This window comes from Ursus maritimus, unplaced genomic scaffold (genome assembly GCF_017311325.1).
Source record: "Ursus maritimus isolate PB19 unplaced genomic scaffold, ASM1731132v1 scaffold_1, whole genome shotgun sequence".
NCBI lineage: Eukaryota > Metazoa > Chordata > Mammalia > Carnivora > Ursidae > Ursus > Ursus maritimus.
The window spans coordinates 64,138,911-64,160,994 of record NW_024423343.1 but is presented as its reverse complement, the minus strand read 5'-3'; the positions used below and the strand labels follow the sequence as shown (position 1 = coordinate 64,160,994).

Genomic DNA, 22,084 nt, shown 5'->3' with positions numbered 1-22,084 from the left:
CATGTAACTATGAGAAGGAAGCCAGGTATATGACAAGAGGGCATGGTGGACCTAGAATATGCCTTCCTAAAAGGCTTTATATTTAATAATAATAAGAAGAAATCTATGTAATCCAGTGAAATACTTCTTCAGGCTATTTTCAGTTTACCATCTACGAATTTGCTACTCCTGGTCTAGGTAGTGGAACATTATTCAGGGGGCATCATGAGATTCAATCACAAGCTGCTGCAGAAGGAAGAATTTCCAGCGTATACTCACCATTCTTGCTAGCATTAGTCCTAAAAAATTGTAAGGATTCAGAATAATAATCCTAGCAGTAATAGCTGGCATTTATTGAACTGTCATTGAATGTTAGTGGTAGGAACTGCACTCACATTTTATGTGCGTTCTCTTACTTCATTAGCACGACTTATGAAGCATCTGATGCTGATTTTAAGTAGGTGCCCAGAATTACAAAGCTGATAAGCTTCTGATCTCTGCATCATTCTGACTCTGAATCCTGTCCTTTATACTGTTGTTTCCTGTAATTAATGTTGAAAACAGCATTATCAGTCTGTCTCATGCTAGCATCACTTTCCAGACTTCTGAAAACATCTCCTGACAGTTTGTATCCAATTCAGAAAATATAGTAAAGTCTACTGGTAATTACTCAAACAGCACAGAGATTCCATTTGAAATGAGAGAAGCTCAGTAAATAAGTGTATGGGTTGAGTTCAAAGAGAATAAGCTCGATTTGCTTACTAATTCTTGCATGCATACAGCTTTTTGCACTGGTATCATAAACCTTTGTATTCAAATGCCATGGTCGTTAGAACTTTGCCTGCTTCGATTTTTCTGAAGCTAAATCACTTAGTGTCTTTCCGAGCAGTGAGGGAGAAAGAGATGCTGACATTGTTATGACTGAGGGGGTAAGACTGGGCATTGTGGCACCTCCCAGCCAGGCCCAACTTCCCTGCGGGAAGTGCTTCACAGCTGCAGGAAGGGGGGCGTCTTGGCAGCTGCCTCCCCTTTGATTGACCACATCAGGCTTTAAAAACATCTATGGGTTCATTAGCATCAGCCATTTGCGGAGCTCTTCTCTAGACCATCTTAATGGAAACATGTGAGAGCTTTTATGAGTGCACTCCAAGATAGAATTTATGGGAAATAGTCACAGCAAGTGTTCGATGTCTTTTGGACTTATTCTCCTAAACTCTAGGCACCATCAGAACATCAATAAAGCATGACTTTTGTGTAAATATCAGGACAGAGAAATAAGCGTTGGCACAAGTCTTTCTGGAATTTTTTCTATACCAGTTATCAAGGACAATTTACTAGAAGAAATGGATAGTAACTTGAGACTTAAAAGTCAAGCAGAGGGAAGAAAGGAGGGAGGGAGACAAAGAGGGGGAGAGAAGATAATGCAGTCGATTGGACTGAAGATGTATACTTACATACTCAGAACATGGGATTAGGGAAGAGAAGGGGTAATAATGGGGAAACCATTGCAGGATGGAGGGCAGTGCTTGCTCAAGCACACAGCACAGATAGCAAGCACTTGGGTCGTAAATAAACATATGCATTATAATACCAGTCATTACTGCTCCAGTTAGCATCTCTCAAAGTTTCCAGGTAAGAGACAAAATCTACTGCTACCTCCTAAGAAGGGTGGGCCTTTTTTGAAATGGTAAAAGAAATGTGAGGTTTTAAAAAATATTTACTACTACACTTCACGTGCATTAATGTACTGAAGTGTTACAGCAATCCTAGGAAATGCCTATTACTTTTAATCCTAATTATACAGATGGTAAAACAGGAGTTCAGAGAAGGTTAGTGACTTTTCCAGAGTCCTCCTGTTAGTAAGGGGTGGAACCAGATTCCAGCCCTGGCCAGCCTCATTCTGGGGCTTGACATCTTACACATACACCTTCTTATGGAAACTTCTCTTCATCTCTGATATGCAGTTCTTTTTTTTTTTTTTTAAGATTTTTATTTATTTATTCGACAGAGATAGAGACAGCCAGCGAGAGTGGGAGCACAAGCAGGGGGAGTGGGAGAGGAAGAAGCAGGCTCATAGCGGAGGAGCCTGATGTGGGGCTCGATCCCATAACGCTGGGATCATGCCCTGAGCCGAAGGCAGAGGCTTAACCGCTGTGCCACCCAGGCGCCCCTGATATGCAGTTCTTAATCTAGGCTTAATCTAGGCTTTGTAGAAATCTGTAGGAGTGTGATTTAATTTTCTAAGTAGAAAATAAAATCATTGTCATATGATTTCATTTAAAAAGTCTTTGTCGTACAGCTTTGATTTGTATTGCTGAAAAAAGTAAAAAAAAATCTATAATGTAATGTATTTGCTCTTGCCTTTAACTCTTTTTTATAACGATCACCTTCATATTGTCTAGGAAATATTTATAAAACCACAAGATGCTTGCCAAAGTGTTAAATGTTATTTGCACTTCTTGAAAACATTATTTTTTTTTGTTTTTCTTGGTTGTTTTGAATGCCCTAGGTATAAAATTCTAGTGTTTTTTAACTGACAAAATATTTTGTCAACTTTTGTAAATATTAACTCATTACAAATTCTTAAAACTATAAGAATTTGAGGGGGAAAAGAAAATCAGTTTGTTCTCCAATTTTCAAAGTCATATTTTGTATAGAGTATCAAAATTAATTACCTTAGAGTTGCTGAATAATAGAACTATGCATATCTAAAGAAGAGTGAGAGTACTATATGACTTGCATTCATTTTTTCAAATGTTTAAGGATATGTTGGTGAAAATATCAGTTATAACCATCAAAACAGTGAAATTCCAAAAAGGTTGTTTTACATATATCGAATAGCTCTTTCGCTTTGTTTCCAGGCTTATTTTGTACTTAGAATCATTCCCATAAAAATTACATTGACATAAAATTATATTAACTTAATTTTTCAACTATGGTGTGGGTATTTGCACCAGAGAAATTGGCAGACACCACACATCAGAATGATCAATTTATTATTGTTTTGTAGGTTGTGTAGGCTTAAGAAAGCAATGAGATAAAATGTGAATACAAATTAAAATTATGTCATTTCTCTAGCTTTTGCATTGTACATAGTGTAAAAGATGAAAGAAATAGTCTTCTAATAGTCAAAAATTATCCTACCTAGCAAAGAAGTCATTCATGTCATGGATGAATGAGCTGTCTCGACATGTCTTCAATGCTTCATTTTCCTTTACTCATTTACTTAAATGCAAATGTCAACTAATATTTATAACTAAGCTACCCTTATCTGTCAATTGCAACCAGAGGTTGGTGATAGATACATAAATTAAGAAAAAAATCAATTGACAGTTAAATCCATGAGAACCAATTAATTAAATGGAATTACAATCAAAAGTATTTATATTTTATTATTATTTATAAACCATGGGCTATGCATTCTTTATGAGTAAAATTTATAATAAATATATGCATTTTTAGGGGTAGCCAGTTGTTTAAACATATTCCAGAATGCTTGCTATATGATTATATTTGAAATCACCAGTTTTTTGTGTGTTTTTAAATTTTTCTGCACTTTTATTGTTTTGAATGTCCTGGGTATAAAATTTTAGTGTTTTCCAACTGACAAAATATTTTGTCAACTTTTGTAAATACTAACTCATTACAAATTCTTTAAACTATAAGAATTTGGAGGGGAAATGAATTAAATGCCATTCATCACAATGAAATGAAAAAATAATTTGGGTGATAATTTGTAGATATTTTGCATTTAAGTATTTCAAAAAAAATCCAGCTTTGCTTTTATGTTTCTCAACTGTTTCCCGTCCTCTTCTGCAGCAAGGTTTTGTCTGATTTGTGGTCAATTAACTCAGTTAGTTAGAATTTGAATGTTAGTATCAAGCTCAATCCCAGACTGTCTGGTTCTTCCACTGGTACAGGTTAACCCTAATTCTGATCAGATAGCTACAATGTCTATTCTTCAATACTGTAGAAACTGGCTAGAAGATAAATAAGTAAATGAAAACACAGTAACAGAAAAACACGATTCAAAATGCGTGTGCTGGATGATTTTTGTATACAGATGCATAGTCCCAAAAGATCAACAAAAATATTCCATCTGTGACTTTTCAATACAGTTGTGGCGGGTCTTTTTGCTATGCTGCCTTCAGGCAGTTGCTTGAAAAGCTATGAGTGTCTTTTTTCCCCCCTCTTGGAAATTGAAGTGTATTATCTTATTAACAAAGCTGTCATTGTCATCAACATTAGCTAACATTCACACCCAAATGGTACTGTCATTTAATTGGACTCTATGAAATTCACAAAGTTAGGCACCCTTGCTGTTTGGGAGCAATCATAGCAAGAAGACAGTATGAACCAAGAACGAAACAAATTGCCATTTACACAGATTATACTAGTTATATAATTGTGTAGCTGGCATTAGGAAATCTTTGCTATTCATTCACCTCTTCCTCCTGTCCACAGCCCATACAGAGTAAATTATATACGTGGAAGGATTATAGAGTGCTAGAATAATAGCTGTCACAGGGCCGGGAAATCCTCTGAGATTTTTTTTATATAAAGGGTTTATTAGGAGAACCAAATTTTGAGTTGGACTTCAAGAATGATGTGGTAATGTATTAGAAATTAGGAAAAGAAGTATATAGCGAGATTAAGCTAGAACGTCCTTATGAATGTTATTATTTATATGCTGTGTGTTTGGGAGGCTATCCAAAAATGTTACAACATGTTAAGAACACATTCCTTTTTATTTAGACCCACATTTTTCATTCTTTCTTTTGAGATGGTTAATATTAGCACTTTACAGTCACAAAACTATCAGGCACAGCCAAGGTAGTGAGTGACTATTTCTAACAGAAGGTGTATGGGGTCCCAGTAGTGCTCTGTGTATCTGAATAATAGAACTACAATAAAATCAAGAAAAAGAACAAGAAAAGAGAACTAAAGTCAAATCTCGTCTAATTTATAATTTTACCCAAAATTGTTCCTAGGAGAATACAGAGTAGATGAGAGATTTATTATAGGAAAATCCCCTCTTCTATATCCTGATTTTCTATTTGTTGAATTGTGAAATTAAAATGACACGGTATTTTTTTCTTCCTATCTAAAACTTTTTTTTGACTCAAATCGTAATCTGCAGATTACAAGTATGGAATCACATGGGCTCTTTTTGCTACCACAATAATTTCATTACATTCGTAGTGAGCCTAGGGAGCAACAGTGCTTTGTGGTGAGTTAGGTTGTTGTCAGCCACGTGTGACCGCCCCCACCCATGCACCCATATTGTACGTCATAGCTGCTGGCAAAATCTAGAAAGTGGCAGAAATATCAAGAGAGAACATGTCTTTTTAAATCAATTATGAAGTTCTGCACACACAATGTGGAAAGCATTATCAAAAAGAAAAGAGTTGGAGGCTCAGAAATTCTTGCCTTGTTTCCTAGAATTTATTTGCTGGCAGATCCTACCGAGGTCATTTAGACCTAAGGTATTTCCCTACTAGATCAATCTGATAAAGATGCTGGATTGCTATATAACCACCAAAGTCAGGAGGACTTAGAAATTCTAAGGATAAAGAGTTTAAAGACTTCTTTAAAGCTTAATAGTGAAGTCATTCATTTAATTATTAATTAAGCTAAACTTATTACTCTGGTTGGAAGAATAGCCTCTTCCTAAGAGTAAGGATTGGAAATCAAAGAAAAATTCTCAAATGAAGGACATATATTTGAAGGGGGCACCCAAAGGAAATGCACTCTTTTTTCTCTTATTTCTTCGGATTTTATACAGTGGACCTTTGAACAATATGAAGGTTAGGGGTGCTGACCCTCTGTCAGTTGAAACTCCGCATGTAACTTGACTCCCCAAAAACTTAATTACTAATAGCTTACTGTTGACCGGAAGCTTTACTGATAGCATGCAGTTGATTAGCACATATTTTGTATGTCATATGTATTATATACTGTATTATTACAATAAAATAAACTAGAGAAAAGAAGTTATTAAAATCATAAGGAAGAGGAAATACATTTGCAGAACTGTACTGTATTTATAAGAAAAATCCATGTATAAGTAGATGTGTGTAGTTCAAAACAACTACGTTGTTTAAAGGTCAACTGTAAATCACATAAGCAAAAATATTTTATTGCAAAAATTTTTTTAAAGTTGAATTAGAGGCAGCTTTGGAGTTAATAATTACTGGTAATATGGTTTTCTATAAATGTTACAGAATAAACCATATAAGCAATTCAAAGTTTTACAGTTTTTCTTTTTGATCAATTTGATAGAGCCAGAGTTGTGCCTATATAAGCCTTCCAAAAATTATCTAAGGTGGGGCGCCTGGGTGGCTCAGTCGTTAAGCGTCTGCCTTTGGCTCAGGGCGTGATCCCGGCGTTCTGGGTTCGAGCCCCACATCAGGCTCCTCCGCTGGGAGCCTGCTTCTTCCTCTCCCACTCCACTTGCTTGTGTTCCCTCTCGCTGGCTGTCTCTATCTCTGTCAAATAAATAAATAAAATCTTTAAAAAAACAAAACAAAACAAAAATTATCTGATCATCTTCTGTTCAAAAAAAAGGGAAAAAATGAAACATTATCTAGAAAGTGAATAAATATTTTTAATTTTCTAATTTTTTTGGAAATCTATACAAATGTTGTTATATGTAGTTAAATAAGACATATTCATTTAAAATAATGACGAGTCCAAAGTGGCTTTTCTTTTCATGTATGTTTCAATTAAAAGATAATGTGGGGGACACCTGGGTGGCTCAGTCAGTTAAGTGTCTGCCTTTAGCTCAGGTCATGATCCCAGGGTCCTGGGATCAAGTCCCACATCAGGCTCTCTGCTCACTGGGGAGCCTGCTTCTCCCTCTGCCAGCTACTCCCCCTGCTTGTGTTCTCTCTCTCTCTCTCTCTCTGACAAATAAATAAATAAAATCTTTAAAAAAATAAAAATAAAAGATAATGTGGGAGAATGGTAATTTTGATTATAAAAGGGAGTCTAAGTTTTGAAAACATTGAAAAACCATTGCTCTGGATATTAAAATACAATTTAATCAGAAATAAGGATATGTCCAGTGGGGTTCATAAGCTAGACGATTCAGCACTTACTAGTTTGTCAGAGATGTCTCTGTCACTTCCTAGAAGATTACTTTGATCAAATTAACACTACATAAATGTTATTTTAAGAATTGTGTAGGTTAATAAAGCAGAAAAGTTTTTAAATATACCATAGAATTTGTGAAATATTGTAAGCATGCCCTTGATAAATTGTGACTGCTTTCCTGTAATATTCTGTAATGTTAGCCCATAGTGGGTACTGTTAGTATTGGTATCCTATAATTGCAGTGGCTGAAATCTTACTTTTGGTTTTTATAAGGTGCCTCCTCATTCAATGGATGCTCACATATATTCACAGAAGGAACTTACCTGAAGGATATTACGTTATAATTTCTTTCTACAACCAGAATGTCAATGTTGCCTATGGATTAAATGGCCTCAAATTTTGATTACCATCCCCCAATTTCATCCTTTCACATGTGTGTACATGAGATACACACATATGATAAAACTCCCCGTTTTACTGATGGGAAATACATATTATTTATTATGATAAATATGCATAATATAAACATTATATATATATATAATGATCAGTTCTTTAACTGACCTCTTTCTACTCTGCTTCTCTTCATATTTACACTTTATAAGAGAAATGACCACCACATCATAACCTCACTTTTTTACCTTATTTTAATTTCTTTCCTCATTGTAAAAGAACATAAAGGTACAGTCACAGTATGATACATTTTAGGCTGGAAACCAGAAAGCAAACTAAAGAGATAGCAGTTCTTGGTAAGCAGTCTTGGATCATTGTAGTCCTGGGTGTTATGCTGAGTCTTGTCGGACCACAGCTGTTCTTTGCAGCTCTGACTGCAGGCGTCCTACCAAAATATTATTATTTGTGTTCTGCTCGCTTCCTTCGGTCCTTTTTTTGAAATACCATTGACGCCAACTCCGGCTTTCTTCCCTGGCTTTTCATCTCACTTTCCTTCCAGCAGGCACGATTTTCCTCAAGTATTCTTCCATTTGATATGCTAAGAATGGAAGACACAAAGAAATAAAACATGGCCCGGCCCTTCAGGAACTCCCCGTTTTACTGATGGGAAAAGAAGACGCAAACGGTTTTCAGCAGAGCAGAAAATGAGTTGGTAAAAACAAGAGAAAATCTGAAACAGCACAGAAGCAGAGTGTGTTACTGTTTGAAAGGGATGCAGACTGAGAAAATCTTACAGATGAGGGATGTTTGAATGAACTTTTTTGTGTTCTTTAATGGCAAATCATGTCGTTTCTGTGTTAGAGTGAACTTGGAGCGAAGGTCTCGTCATTGCCCCTGTCTGTCTTTTCTTGGTCTTAATACAATTTATATCATTGAAAAAATATCAATCTGTTTTAAACAGTCTTTCCACATTTTGTCTTCTTACCTGTATGTGTGCATCTAACAGACACCTCACACACACTTTGTCTTGCTTCCCCTATTTTCGCCTCATTTGTTCCTTGCCTTCCCACTTGACATTTTGCCTTCCCACTTGATATTTCTACCTGTGTGTGATATTGAACGTTTCTACAGACGAGAATGCTTAGTTTGTCCTTCAGAGCCTTCGGCTTTACTACTTAAGAGAATTTTCTTCAGCTCATTTAACACGTCCCCCTACTCGTACAACTCTCAAAGGCAGGCAGAACTTCCCTCTTTGTGCTGCTCTTTCGATTCTACTTTGAAATGTCTCCTTTCTAATACATCTCTTGCTATATTTCTGCTGTATTTTCCACATTAAGAAATGATTTCTGAAGTTATGGTGGCAGTCAGAAAAGAGAAGTTCTCAAACTGAATTTAAAAAATTCTTCTTGCTTGCCAGTGAATATTTTAAGTTCTACCAACCCATTTCCCTTCCTTCGTATGTGTCTTTTTCCACCATGTTACCATCCAGCAAAGCCTCCCTAATTCTCATTTGGCTTTATAGATCTCTTGACGGATTAGTTCTGGGTCTGTACTTTTCTGTAAGAGTCAAAATAAGTACTTTAAAAACATAATGTATTAAAGAGAGGCATATATTTAAATCACTTTTTCTTTGGTATCTATGTATTAGTTTGGTTGCTATAACAAAATAATAGTAGTTTTAGCTATGTTCTAGAATATAGCTTACACTTAAGCTTATGTAGCTTAACCAAAATGGAAGTTGTACTTCTCTCTAAACATAAGAGTCTACTCAGAAACAGCCCACTGCCATATGGCGGCTCCCTGGTTTGAGGAACTCACGTTACTTCTGTCCTCTTGATCCACCATGCTTACTGCGCAGTTTCCATGTTGTGTTTAGGATTGCTATAGGGTGCCCCCCCACCATTATTCACATTCCTGCCAGTGAGGAGAGGGTAAGAAAAAAGATAGGGGAAAGACACGACCTTTAAAAACAAGATCCAAAATTGCACACACTATTTTTTACTTGTACATACTGGTCAGAATCTAGTCACTTCATGACCCTACTTACTGGGTGACTAGCTTAAAATGGTATGACTAGAGAAGTCAAGATGTTGGGGAAAGAACTACCAGTGTCTATGCCAATGTACACTCATACATTCTACTTTCCTTTCCAACTCAAACCTCTGGTCTTTAAATCTATTGGTACTCTGCCTCTGAAGAGTCTCTGTGCCTTCTGATACAATAGGCTTTTGTACTGCCTTTACATTTATTGGTTCTTTGATGTCCCTGTGCAGCAGAGACTTCAGCCCTCCAATATTCTGAGGACGTGCAGTCACAAACGGGCTCTTTCCCTTCCTCCTGAATTTCCACTAGTGAGACTTGGATTCTACTTCTAGGTGGCTGTTGTCTAAGCTTTTTGTCCCCTGCCATTGCTTTTTCTAATGCTCTTCTCTTCCCTTTTCAAGCAACCTCAAGTAGGGTGACTATTGCGTGTCTCCTTCTCTCCACAAAGACAGCTATCTCCTTGTCTGGCTTCCTCTGGCTCTTCTTGTCCCAGCAGCACGGGAGGTCTGTCAGCTTCATTTTTCTGTTCTTCTCTGGATTGTCCCCTGCCTCCCGCGATCCCTACACGTAGTAACAAGAGTCCCAGCTACCCTGTCCTATCAGTCCTGCTCAGTTACCTTGTGGTCTTCTTTCATCCTGGACCATAAAGAAGATTCAGGAAAACCATCCTGCCATTTTGGGGGGAAAGAAGGAAATTAGCCCTTAATTTACATAATTTTGAATTTTTAATAAAGGAATTGTATTATTTTTATTTATTTTAAGCTTTTCCATATATATTCAGAAGCTAAAGGGTAAAATAATCTTTATCAAAACATAGGCCCAGGTTTGGATTCTGAATATGTACGCCCTACCCTGGTTCTGTGGGGCCCCCCAGGGGAAGGAACAAAGGCTCCAGGGCCTGCTCTATAGAATCACCACGGAGAGCTTCCATCAGGCTGGTCCTTTTTTCTTCCTAAAACCTTCTCCAAAGTCAGTCTTTTTTTTTTTTTTTCCTTTGATGTAAGCTTACAATTTCCTCACTTCCAGGGATTTAAATTACTACAAATGTTCTGTGGTTTCAACCATTTTTTTCTCCTTGAATTTTTTTCTTTGAGGCAAAATTCACATAAAATCAACATTTCAAAAATGTACAATTTTCGATATATATATATATATATATTTCTAAGAATAAATTTTTTAAAATTAACCTTGATTTTCTTCATTTACCATGAAGGATCAAGATACATGTTTCATTATTATTTTTTAACAAAAATGTTTAAGTTATATAATGATTACTACAATCAAGCTAATTAACACCCATCTCCACATCGTTACCATTTGTTGTGTGTATGTGTGTCTGTGTGCATGTGTGTTGGGGGGTGGTAGTGACAGCACCTGAAATCTACTCTCTCAGTGAATTTCCAGTTTGTGACACAGTATTATTAGTAGTATTACAGCATTATTAGAGTCACCATGCTGTACATTAGCTGCCTAGACTCATTCATTCTATGTAACCACAACTTTTAAGGGTTCGTCCATTTTGAGGTACCATGGCACCTGCACAGTGCCTTGCTGGCCAGCTGCTCTTATCCATTGTTAAACAGGCGCCTCATAAATTTCCCCTTCGAGCTCCTTTCTCTTCACAAAAGCTGCCTGGGTTTTCTTCTCTTAACTAAGACTCCTTCTGTTCGTCCCACAGCCTTCAAGGAAAGCCAAATATACTTTGGAAAGCCAAAGTTCTCACCTTTCCTTCCCCTGCCTCTCCATATTTCCTCCTTTTTCCTGACACCTCATTCCTTTATTTATTCTGTCCACTCCAGTGGCGTCACCTACCATTCACTAGGATTCTCTTAGGTGCCAGCTGTTATACTTGTTAATCTCCACAACCCGGTGGGGGAGATAGTCTCATTTTACAAAGAGGAAACAGGCACAGGGAGGTTATGAAGTCTCAAGAAGGTGAGAAACTAAATAGTGGCTGAGCCAGGATGGAAATCCCATTGTGACCCTGGAGCCAACACTATGTCACACTGCCCTTTGGACACATTTGTCACATCATGTTTTCAGAGATGTCATGCAGAATAATTGAAACAATGCGACCGTGTGAAAGATCCAATTTCGAATCCTGATTCCATCATTTTGGTTGTATCCTAGGCAAATAACTACACTTCTGAGTTCATTTCCTCACCAGCAAAATGGGGCCAGTGATCCATTCTTTTGTTCAATAAATCTTCACTGAGCCCCTCTTTTTTGCCAGCCCCTGTTCTGGGCATTTAGAGTATGGCAGCGAATAAGACTGCTACTCTGTTCTCACAGAACCAAGGTGTTAGTGGGGAGACATAGAGTAAGAATACATATCGTGTAGTTGTTAAGTGTCCTAAAGAAAAATAAGACATGGGAAGAAAGGGTAAGAAAAGGCTTTTCCAGGAAGGTGAAACTTAGGCAGAGATGCAAAGTAAGTAAGGGGGGAGCCACATGGATATCGGAGATAAGAATATTGTAGGCAAAAGGAAAAGTGCAAAAACCTAAAGGCTGAATTTAATAGTAACTAACTCAAAAGTTTGTTGATGATTAAGTTTATCTTTACAGTATATATAAATTGGTATATTTCAGGCACATTAATGTCTTCTTTGTCCCTTCAAAGTTTCCATGGATTGCTAACACTTAATATTCCTTGTCCGAAGCATATTTGAGAGCTGAACACATTTAAAAACCTACTGTTTTGCCTCATTGCTCTGACACGCAGGGTCTGTTACCAGCTTCCAAACAGGTCAGCCCAGAGGGCCTGCTGCTGCGGCTCGTGTTCTGCCACCTTCCACCCTGCTGCTCTCTCTTTGTACCGAGTGACCAAGTGGCTTCACCACAGTGTGAACCAGTCTCTCCCGCAGGTGAAAGCGATTGCTCCTTCCATGCTTTTTAACAGAGTTATTTACATTAGCCTCATGCCAGAGAAAATACCCACTCCGTGCCCTCAATTACATCCCATTTCCCCATGAACACAATGAACAGATTCTTTTTCCCTTCTCTAGCCATACTTCCTTCACCATCATGCAGGCCTGTCGCCGGCTTCCTCCTTCCCCATGTGATACATGGGTGTTTTTGTGGCTTTATGCTTTCCTGCACTTTAGAGAAGGTTATTCCTTCAGGGCTTCCTCTGAACCCCTTCGCCTCCCATCTCACTGTTCTCTTCTGTCCCCTGCTGGTGACCCCGGCTCTTCTATTAATGAGTCTTTTTCCCGCCCAGTAGTTGACCACCCTGAGATCTTGTGGGAACCATTGAACTGGATTTGATGTTCCCCCTGGATATTTTCCTTCCACTCCAGGGCCGAGAAGACCTTTACCTGTGACACAAGCCCACCAATCGCCTCTCTTCGGCAGGGTGTAATAATTTTCCTTTCATTTTCTTGATTTCCCCATTGTGTCTAGTGAGCTAGTTTGTTTGGCTTCCCACCACCTGAAATTGTTTGCCATTTCCCCTTCAAGCCCTTTTGCTCTAGCTGCCTTTTCCATTATAGCTACAAGCCACACTTATCAATGTGCCACCACTTCTCACCACCCTCTTCTCCTGAGTTCTGTTCTCTTTCACTCTGGACCCTTGAAGTAGGTATAGCCCAGCTTTACTGAGAAGTGCTCTGTGCCGGTCGTTTGAAACAGCTTTCTCTGCCTCTTTTGAAAAAGAATGCGCTGATATTCTCTTTCCTTTGAAACCCCACTTTTCCCTTCACATTGCACTGATTACTTGAACCACACACAAACTATGTTTTTGGTGCCCTCTTTTGTTAGTTAGAAGCACTTTCTACCTAAAAGAAAACTTTCCAGTAAGTAACACTTTCTTCCTCCTGTCATATGACCTTACTTAGTTTTCACAAATATTACCCCACCCATGAGTAAATACAATTGAATAAATATCTTTATTTATCCTCCCACCCAGGGACATGATCAGGGTGTGACACTTGTTCATCCATGGATGAAAAACTATGATCTGAGAGGTGGTGCAATTCCACACACACACCCCCACCCAAGTGCACAGTCAATAAACAGCTGCCACTTGGGCCCTGTCTTCTGTAGACCCTCCCTCTCCAGCGCCCTATTACACTTGCCCCAGCAAATTGCACTGGGGCTGTCGATGCCTTACAATGCTTGCTGAAACCGGCTAACGATCTAACAGATTCTCTTGGAGCCGTTGTTGAATGCCTGCTAGCCTCAGCCTATTCCATAGAATAGCCTCAAAATGTTTTCTGCTACTCTGGCATCATTTTATTAGATTTCCAAGGGGTGACTCCTATTCTTGTTTAGTAGACTTGCATTACCATTCAGCCCTGGGGGATGTGCTCCTGATATGTCCCTATCCCCCGACCACAAACATACTACTCTTTCTGATCTACTTTATTCTCGCAACACATTTTATTCCCTTTACCCCCTCTTCTTCTCTTGTCCTCTTGGTTTACCATGTGCCACCACGTATCAATTTCTTTCTGTACTTACTAGCTCCTGGTTCATGCACCTCATTCACACAGATAACGAAAGGATTTTCCTGGGATTTTCCTTCAAAATGCTATGAATTCCAGGGGCGCCTGGGTGGCTCAGTCATTAAGCGTCTGCCTTTGGCTCAGGCGTGATCCCAGAGTCCTGGGATCGGGCCCCACATCAGGCTCCTCTGCTGGGAGCCTGCTTCTTCCTCTCCCACTCCCCCTGCTTTGTGTTCCCTCTCTCGCTGGCTGTCTCTCTCTCTGTCGTATAAATAAATAAAATCTTAAAAAAAAAAAAAAAGCTATGAATTCCGGAGGGCACATATGCTCTCCCTATCTCTGTGAAGCTGCTGAAACACCGCAGATATGTGACTTGTCCAAGGTCGTTCGCTTACTTGTCAAGTCATGAGAGAGGGCAGAATCCGAGGCAGAGTGTCGTCTTCTCCCTTCAGCATCGCTCGTGAAATATTCAACCAAGTGACATGTTCATCTCTGATTAGTAAACATTAAACTCCAGGACCATCGAATTACTGTTTGTGGAAACCTGAAGCAGTGGCCCTGCATTAATCCTATTCGATCACCCTCTTTTCTTTCCTTTAAAAGTTTTCTTCTTTATTTATCTTCATTTTGCATTCTACCTCTCATTGATTTCCTCTTTTATCCCTGGATGCCCTGCCTGCAGCATTCAGCAAACCATTTCTTCTCTCAGATCTAGAGGACCCCAAGCTGATTTCCTGTGGTTCCGTTCTCAACCACTTAAAAGAAAGGTCGCAGCTATTCCTTTTGTAGTCAGGTGAATTTGATTGTTTAAAACAAGCTTGCTTTCAAAGAATCTCAACAGACTCTACAAAAGCTTAATCATAGTTTCTGTATGTAGACTAAAATAAGACCTGGGGCACACCACCCAAGGGTGCCTGTTCTTTGATTTTTGAAGAAATAAAAAAGCTCCTTTTTGTCTCTTTTGCCTGAAAAATTAAATTCTAGTATTCTTAGTGAACAATGTATTAATCCTAAAAGCATGCATACGTATTTTGAATTGGTCTTTTCATTTTTCTAAGACGGCATTTATAATTGTGATTCTTGTTTCTTCTACACCTAAATGTGACTCCCTTCCTCCAACTGTTTATTCACCCGGCTTTATTGACTTTCCTGCCTTCTCCTTAATCACTTTGAAGTCCACCGTATTTTCTCCTGTCTGTCCCCTGCCCCTCTGACCTCCGCAGGGCATGAACTCCAGTGAGCGGCAGATACGTTTTGGGTACCCATGGCAGCCTGTCCTGGAGCTTTGGCCCTTCAGCTGCACACCAACAGCTGTTTGGCCTGGGGTTCCAGGGTCTCTCACTGCATCTCCTCTCCCAGATAAAAAATAGACACTTTATGTTTACTCTGTACATGAATATATCTCTCACTGTTGTAAACCTTTACACCACTTGAGGAAAGACTGACCTTGTATAGCTCTCCTCGTGGGAATTTTATCAGAAATTCTTTTATTTCTCCTATCATAAAATTGCTTATACTCAACATGTTCTAAATCAGCCCTTGAGTTCTTTGGAGCTGGTGGAGCAAAGGCCCACTGCCCTCATTCACTCAACAAACATTTATTAAAAGCCTACCCAGGGACATACCAGGACACGTGAATGCCCCAGGGAGGCTAACTATTTGTTCAACGTTTTCTTATTAGGGCCAGGGTTTTCAATTATTTGTGTACCTTTTTCATTATGTTCAAAATGAGAGATTTATTACCTGCACTAAACATTAGGTAACATTATAACTTAATTGTAATTGCCTTGCTATTGCCATTTTCTGTACCAGATAACTTCTGAGGAGGCATAGAAGAGGGTTTTAAATTTAAATGATAAAATAAATCACATGTTCCCAATAAACAGCAGTTACACCATGTGTCGTGCACGATGAGAATTTCAGCTCCCAGCGACTGCGACTTGAGGCAGCGGACTCGGGCCGGGGGCAGCATCTGTGCGAGAATGCGGTGCTTCTGCCCAGCACGGCAAGGAGCAGCGCGCTGTGCCCGCCGCCATGTGTATCCACAACAGAGATGAGTGATGCCAGGGAAGTCTTTTTATATTCTCACTCATGGGAGCTGTTAACTTTGGTGGGAACAAGGCCAATTTATAAGTTGCCAGTTTTCTGGGGAAATCCAGGTTTACTGGCACATATCTTTTATTTATTCCAGTGTTATTTCTGTAACCCATGATGGATGCCCCTATCGAAGCCCTTTGCCACTGCCCAGCTTGCCTGCTCTTAATGGATTAGAGGCATGAAAGAAAAGCAAGATGCCCTCCATGGCCCAAAAGAGCTCCGCCTAGCTAGCAGATGAGGAAACAGATAAGCTACACAAATCAGTAATTAGACAACCAGAATATGTCATGGTGTTTGGATTCTATTTTTATAGCAATAATCCATTTTATAGCTTTCAGCAGAACAACAACCCTTGCAGGCCAAACCCATCCTGTCATCCTGTTTGTAAGTAAAGTTTTATTAGAATGCAACTACTCTCACTCGTTTACATATCGCACATATGGTCCGTGGCTGCTCTTGCACTAGAATGGCAGAGCGAATAGTTGCAAGAGACCGAATGGCCCACACAACCAAAATGCTTACCATCTGGCCCTTTATAGACAAAGTTTGTTGACCCCTGCAATAAAATATGTATGAACCTGTTTCAAAGGGCTGGGTTCAAATACTGTTGGCATTTAAAGCATCACCTCGAGACTTGCTTGTGGTACTTTCACAGTTTCTGTGCTGTGTGGCCAGGCCTAGAGACAAAATGAAATGCCACCATCATACACTAATGATAACAGAAAACCATTAAACATCTCATGAGTGCTTAGAATACAACCTAGGTGTTAATTCCAAATTCAGTGAGGAAATGTTATTTTTTATTTTCTTATCAATGTTGCAAAGCTGTCATCCTTTTAAGAAAAAAAAGTGAAATAAATCAAATGTTGTCTCTCTCGTCATTAATAGTCTATCCCTGCAATGGGACCTTGCAGCCTTACATCTACATTTCTTAAATCTATATCTAAAGATCAACAAATCTAGGGGCGCCTGGGTGGCACAGCGGTTAAGCGTCTGCCTTCGGCTCAGGGCGTGATCCGGCGTTATGGGATCGAGTCCCACATCGGGCTCCTCCGCTATGAGCCTGCTTCTTCCTCTCCCACTCCCCCTGCTTGTGTTCCCTCTCTCGCTGGCTGTCTCTATCCTGTCAAATAAATAAATAAAATCTTTAAAAAAAAAAAAATAAAGATCAACAAATCTAAATCATTTATATTTTTATAAGTTCTTCATCAGAATATCCCATTTTGATTCATAAAGAAAAACCTTGGATTAAATGAATATTCTTTCATGAGATATTAACAAGTATAATTTTGGCCTACTCCGTGGTTCACCCACATCTTTGTTTCGCTCCCGTTTTTATCAGAACTTTGCACTCTCAAGATTGGTTGAACAACAACTAAACTAAGCGACTTACCAGCTGTCAATTTCCACTTTGCATCTGTAGAATAGAAATCCTTTATCTTATTTGTAGGGCTGTGGCAAGAATTAATGAAACAAAACTCGAAAAACGCTTTGCACTGTGGTAGATATGTGAAACGTGTTAGTTTCCTTCCCTTTTTTGATATATTCTGTAATATTTGAACGATTTTATGTCATACTTAATGCAAATGCCCCTATCACCTTAAACTTAGGAAAAGGACTACCTGAGTGAGCCAGACATTGATTCCGTGGTTAAGCTTGCTTAATGTCTCTTAAAGCATTCATCCCACTCCTTACCAGATAATACCATCAAGCGATTTAAACTTAGGGATGCCCTACTCCAAAGGACTGATAGTGCAATAATATTGTTCAAAGCAAGGCAGTCAGGACTGTCCTTTATTGTTTCTTTTTATCATTTAAATCACCCATAACCGTGTTGGAATAGGAGCGTTAACGTCCTGCAGCCAGCAGGTTTTGAGTCTCTATCTTTAAGAAAGAATGTAATGGCCTATCACAAAGCCTCAAACTCTGCCATTAATAATATTTTGACCTTGTTATTTTTCCAGGAGTTCTTATGAACCTGCATGGGAAATGTTCAGATATTCTTTTTTAATTAAAAAAAGAAAGCAATCCCTTCGGAGATTTGCAGCTTCCTCGGTCTTGCTTTATTCAACATTCTAATGCTTTTCTTTGTTTTCCACACAATAACTCCAATCCCCCCAGCTCACTAGCTTCCCAAGACTCCCCACTGAGTACAGAATAAAATCGAGTCTCCCGGTTGCAAGATTTAAACTTAAAACCAAACTAGCCTGTTCACCTATTTCCTGTTGAATATCAGGTCTTATGTCTTTGCTCATTTCCTCAGTGCTGAGAATAGTGCCTGACACATAGTAGGGGCTCAGTAAATATCTGTTAATTGAACTAGTAAGTGAAGTATAAACAGATCGTCCTCTGCAAGCATTCACCAAAGATATACAGTGGTAAGATTGACAAGGGCCCTGTTCTTACAAAGCATATATATTGATGGTCAAGACGGATAAGAGACTGATACATAATATCAAGCAGGAATATGGACTCTGACAAAAAATAGAAGAGGGAAAGGAATAGATGGGTGGAAGGAATGGAGGAAAGGACAGGCAGGTGGCTCTCCCCCACAGGGAGGTTAGCGATGGCTCTGTGAGTAAAAACACTGATTTCCCGAAGAAGTAGCTAGGTCTTGTGTGAGGTGCCAAGAATATAGAGACCAGTGAAGCGTGTTCCTTGCTCACAACGTCGTGAAGAGACCTACCTGTTAGGTGACAATGGTTGCACTCTAGGGTGTGGAAAGAACGCTAACCCAACCTGTGGAGAAAACCCCTTCTAACACTTATGGTGGCCTTGCTATTTTATGTGCTTCTGTGTTCTTTATTGTAATCTTGTCCAGAGCCATGTGCTGCTCAATCTTGGTATGCCCCGGAGTGCTTACGGTCCCCAGGTGTTCTAGGCCCAGCAGGCTATTGGATTCAGGCCCTGCGTCCTGAGGAGGGCCGTCCCAGGACTTAAGCTGGAGCTGGGGGAGGAGCCGCCTGGACCTCCTGTCTTGGTGTTCTCAGCCGAGGGAGCTGAATGCTCTCCCCCTGTGAATTACTGTACACACTGAGAAGCCCGGTGGCAGCACGTCTGATCAGTGGGAGAGCTGCCAAAGCAGTGCAGCCAGGCGGGGCCCCCGGAGTGCCCATGAGGTCATCCTCTTCTGCTTGAAAAGCTTACTGTGATCACAGTGGAGATGAGTGGGCAGAACCTGGTGAAACTCATTCTTTTCTCTCCATAGACATCGAAAATGGACCCCAATGCTACACAGGACATTTTAATTCATCTTGGTCGACAAAAGCCTGCCACTGTTTTCCTCCCAGGAAAAGAGGGAATTTTAAGTGGAAATTTTAAATTCCAAAGTCTTCAGAAATGCATTCTCAGAGGCACATTTGAGACTTGACTCTCGGGGATAATCAGCTGCTTTAATAAGAGGGCTGGTGTTTGGTGAGGCAGAAAGAAAGAGTAAGTGAGAAAGGGCAAGTGAGTGATTTGTTCTCAGGTAAGAACATGGCATCATAGAATGTTCGTACACACAGGACAAATGCCTATTTTAAATCCCTAATTGTATTCGTATATTATTTACATATGAGACAATACTGTCTTGTTTACCTAATAGTACGACTAGTCTAGGCTGGTTAGATGATAGTAGCCATCTAGATGTTGTGGTCATGGCCCAGTGCAGCTCATCAGGATTGCGGACCAGAATTACGTGATTCTGTAGAATTGAAAATTGATTTCAGAGTCATGGGTAATCATTGCACGATATAACATGCAACCTTCTCCTATCTCCATGACTCCACTCTTTCTCGCTCATAGCCGTTCTCTTTTCCCTCCCGAATTGCTGCCCTGAGAGCTGCAAGTCACTTCCTTCCATTATGCAAAGCCCTCTTGCTCCCTCCAGCTTCTGCTCCCAAAAGCACATATCCAAATACAACATGGGGAGTAGTGGACTTGGGGTAAAAAAATGCGGGTTTTTGTTGTTACTCTGTTTCCTGAATCTATGTAAACACATGACATTGTTTTAATAGAATTCCTATTAACATTAAGAGCAACAATGTCTTCTGTTGGGTCAAATGAACTTTCTTGTTCTTATCAGCTATGGCCAGTGACGAACGCATATGTAAGCAGATTGACAAATTTATGCAGAAGCCACTTAGAAATTGCTTGGGTTATAGGTGCTTAATAGATATTTATTCAGTGAATGAATAAATATGAATGCATGCATTCATAATTGAATGCATAAATTAAGAATGTGTAGGTGAAGAGCTCTTTAAAAGAGTGAATAACATAGAAAGATAATCTGTGTTTTTAGAGAACTGTGTATGAGGACAATTTTTCTAATTTCATCAGTAAGATGTGTCTTGTGATGTTTTCCCAGTAAAGTTGATGTTTTTGTGTTATTTAGATACCTCTCTCCCATTAAGTTCTCATAACTAATACCATTGATGTGCAAGACAGGTAGGTGACCGCTATCACCGTATATAACCTTGGTGTCACAAGAACCAAATTAGCACATCAAGCAGATATACTTATCATAAATGGGTGTATGACTGTAAAACATAAATATGTGATACCTGTATATATAAGCCACATACATATTTAAATTTTAGAAAACTTATATCTTGTGGATATTTTCCCACCCATTCCAAAATTCCATCACACTAATAATACTGTTACATTTTTTTCCTTAGTTTTTTGAAGATTAGAGTATTAAGCATTAGTTACTCATTAGATTAAAATGCTTTGGGGGTTTTTATCAGTGCTGGAACAGAGCACACAGAAATTTGGGTGGATTGGGACTGAGGACAGTTCCTGGGTTCACCCCCATGGAAAACAACCAGCAGTCCTATTCACAACGCTACAGGTATTATGGCATTGTGGGTTCTGATCTAGGCCAGTTTTCTAGGGGGTTTTTTTGTTGTTTTTTTTGTTTTGTTTTGTTTTGTTTTGCTTTGTTTAGGTAAAATGTCTGATATGGTGAAGAGAAGTATGGAAGGAAGTATGGCTGGATGAAAGAAATAGGTCACAAAGCTGTGATTTTAGGATGATTCAACAAAGCTATAGCAGGAACTCATAAAATAGCTTGGAATTAAGGAACAAGACCAAGTCCTGTGTAGGATGAGAGGGGTAAAAGAGACTAGTGCTCTTACCCTCTTTGAACTGTCTGGGTCTTTATATACAGATTTAGCAGAAATGCTACTATCCAGTGGATGTGAGTATGCTGTGAGAAAAAGAACGGCTAATTGTGTACCTGGCATGGTAATGGAGATGGAGCTATTAATATATTTCCAGGCTCATTCTCATTGGCTCAGAATTAGTACTTACAGTTGGTCATGATAGGACAGGCAAGGAATGACACATTCATAATAGCCATTATGGAGTGGTTTAGGCTCTTGAACATACTTTATGGAATTCTATATATATCAGTGCTCATACCCATGTTTAATGGAATTTTGAAAATGGGAAACATATGGTCATAAGTGCTAAGGTATAAGATGACTCGTTTATAGTAATACCACTTGGCAAATGTATTAAACAACTTTATTGTCTTATGTTCAGAGAGCTATAGAAATGTTTCTTTTTCTTTTCTTTTTTTTTTTTTAAGATTTTATTTATTTATTTGACAGAGAGAGAGACACAGCCAGCGAGAGAGGGTACACAAGCAGGGGGAGTGGGAGAGGAAGAAGCAGGCTCCCAGCAGAGCATGGAGCCCAATGTGGGGCTCGATCCCAGAACCCTCGGATCATGCCCTAGGCCCAAGGCAGATGCTTAACGACTGAGCCACCCAGGTGCCCCTATAGAAATGTTTCTTAAAATACAAAATGGAGAGCTTTAAGTCTGAAAACTTTTGACTTTTTGTGATGTTAATTGTATAAAAGTTGGGAAATTCAAAACAGTGTAAAGAAGCAGAATTAAAAATACATATATAATCCTATCACTCTGAAACAACCAATATTAGCATTTTAGTGTACTGTCCTAATATTTCCTTTGTGTATTAGATAGTTGCTACATATTGTTCAGCAATTTTTTTTTAATCTGCTTTTTTTTCCCCTGGACACTAT

At 39.1% G+C, this 22,084-nt stretch overlaps 1 protein-coding gene across 1 annotated transcript in view; it reads left to right on the top strand.

Moving 5' to 3' along the window:
* Positions 1 to 22,084, top strand: part of CSRNP3 (cysteine and serine rich nuclear protein 3) — a 69,248-nt gene that overhangs the window by 13,448 nt on the left and 33,716 nt on the right. The gene's annotated exons all lie outside the window — the stretch shown is intronic.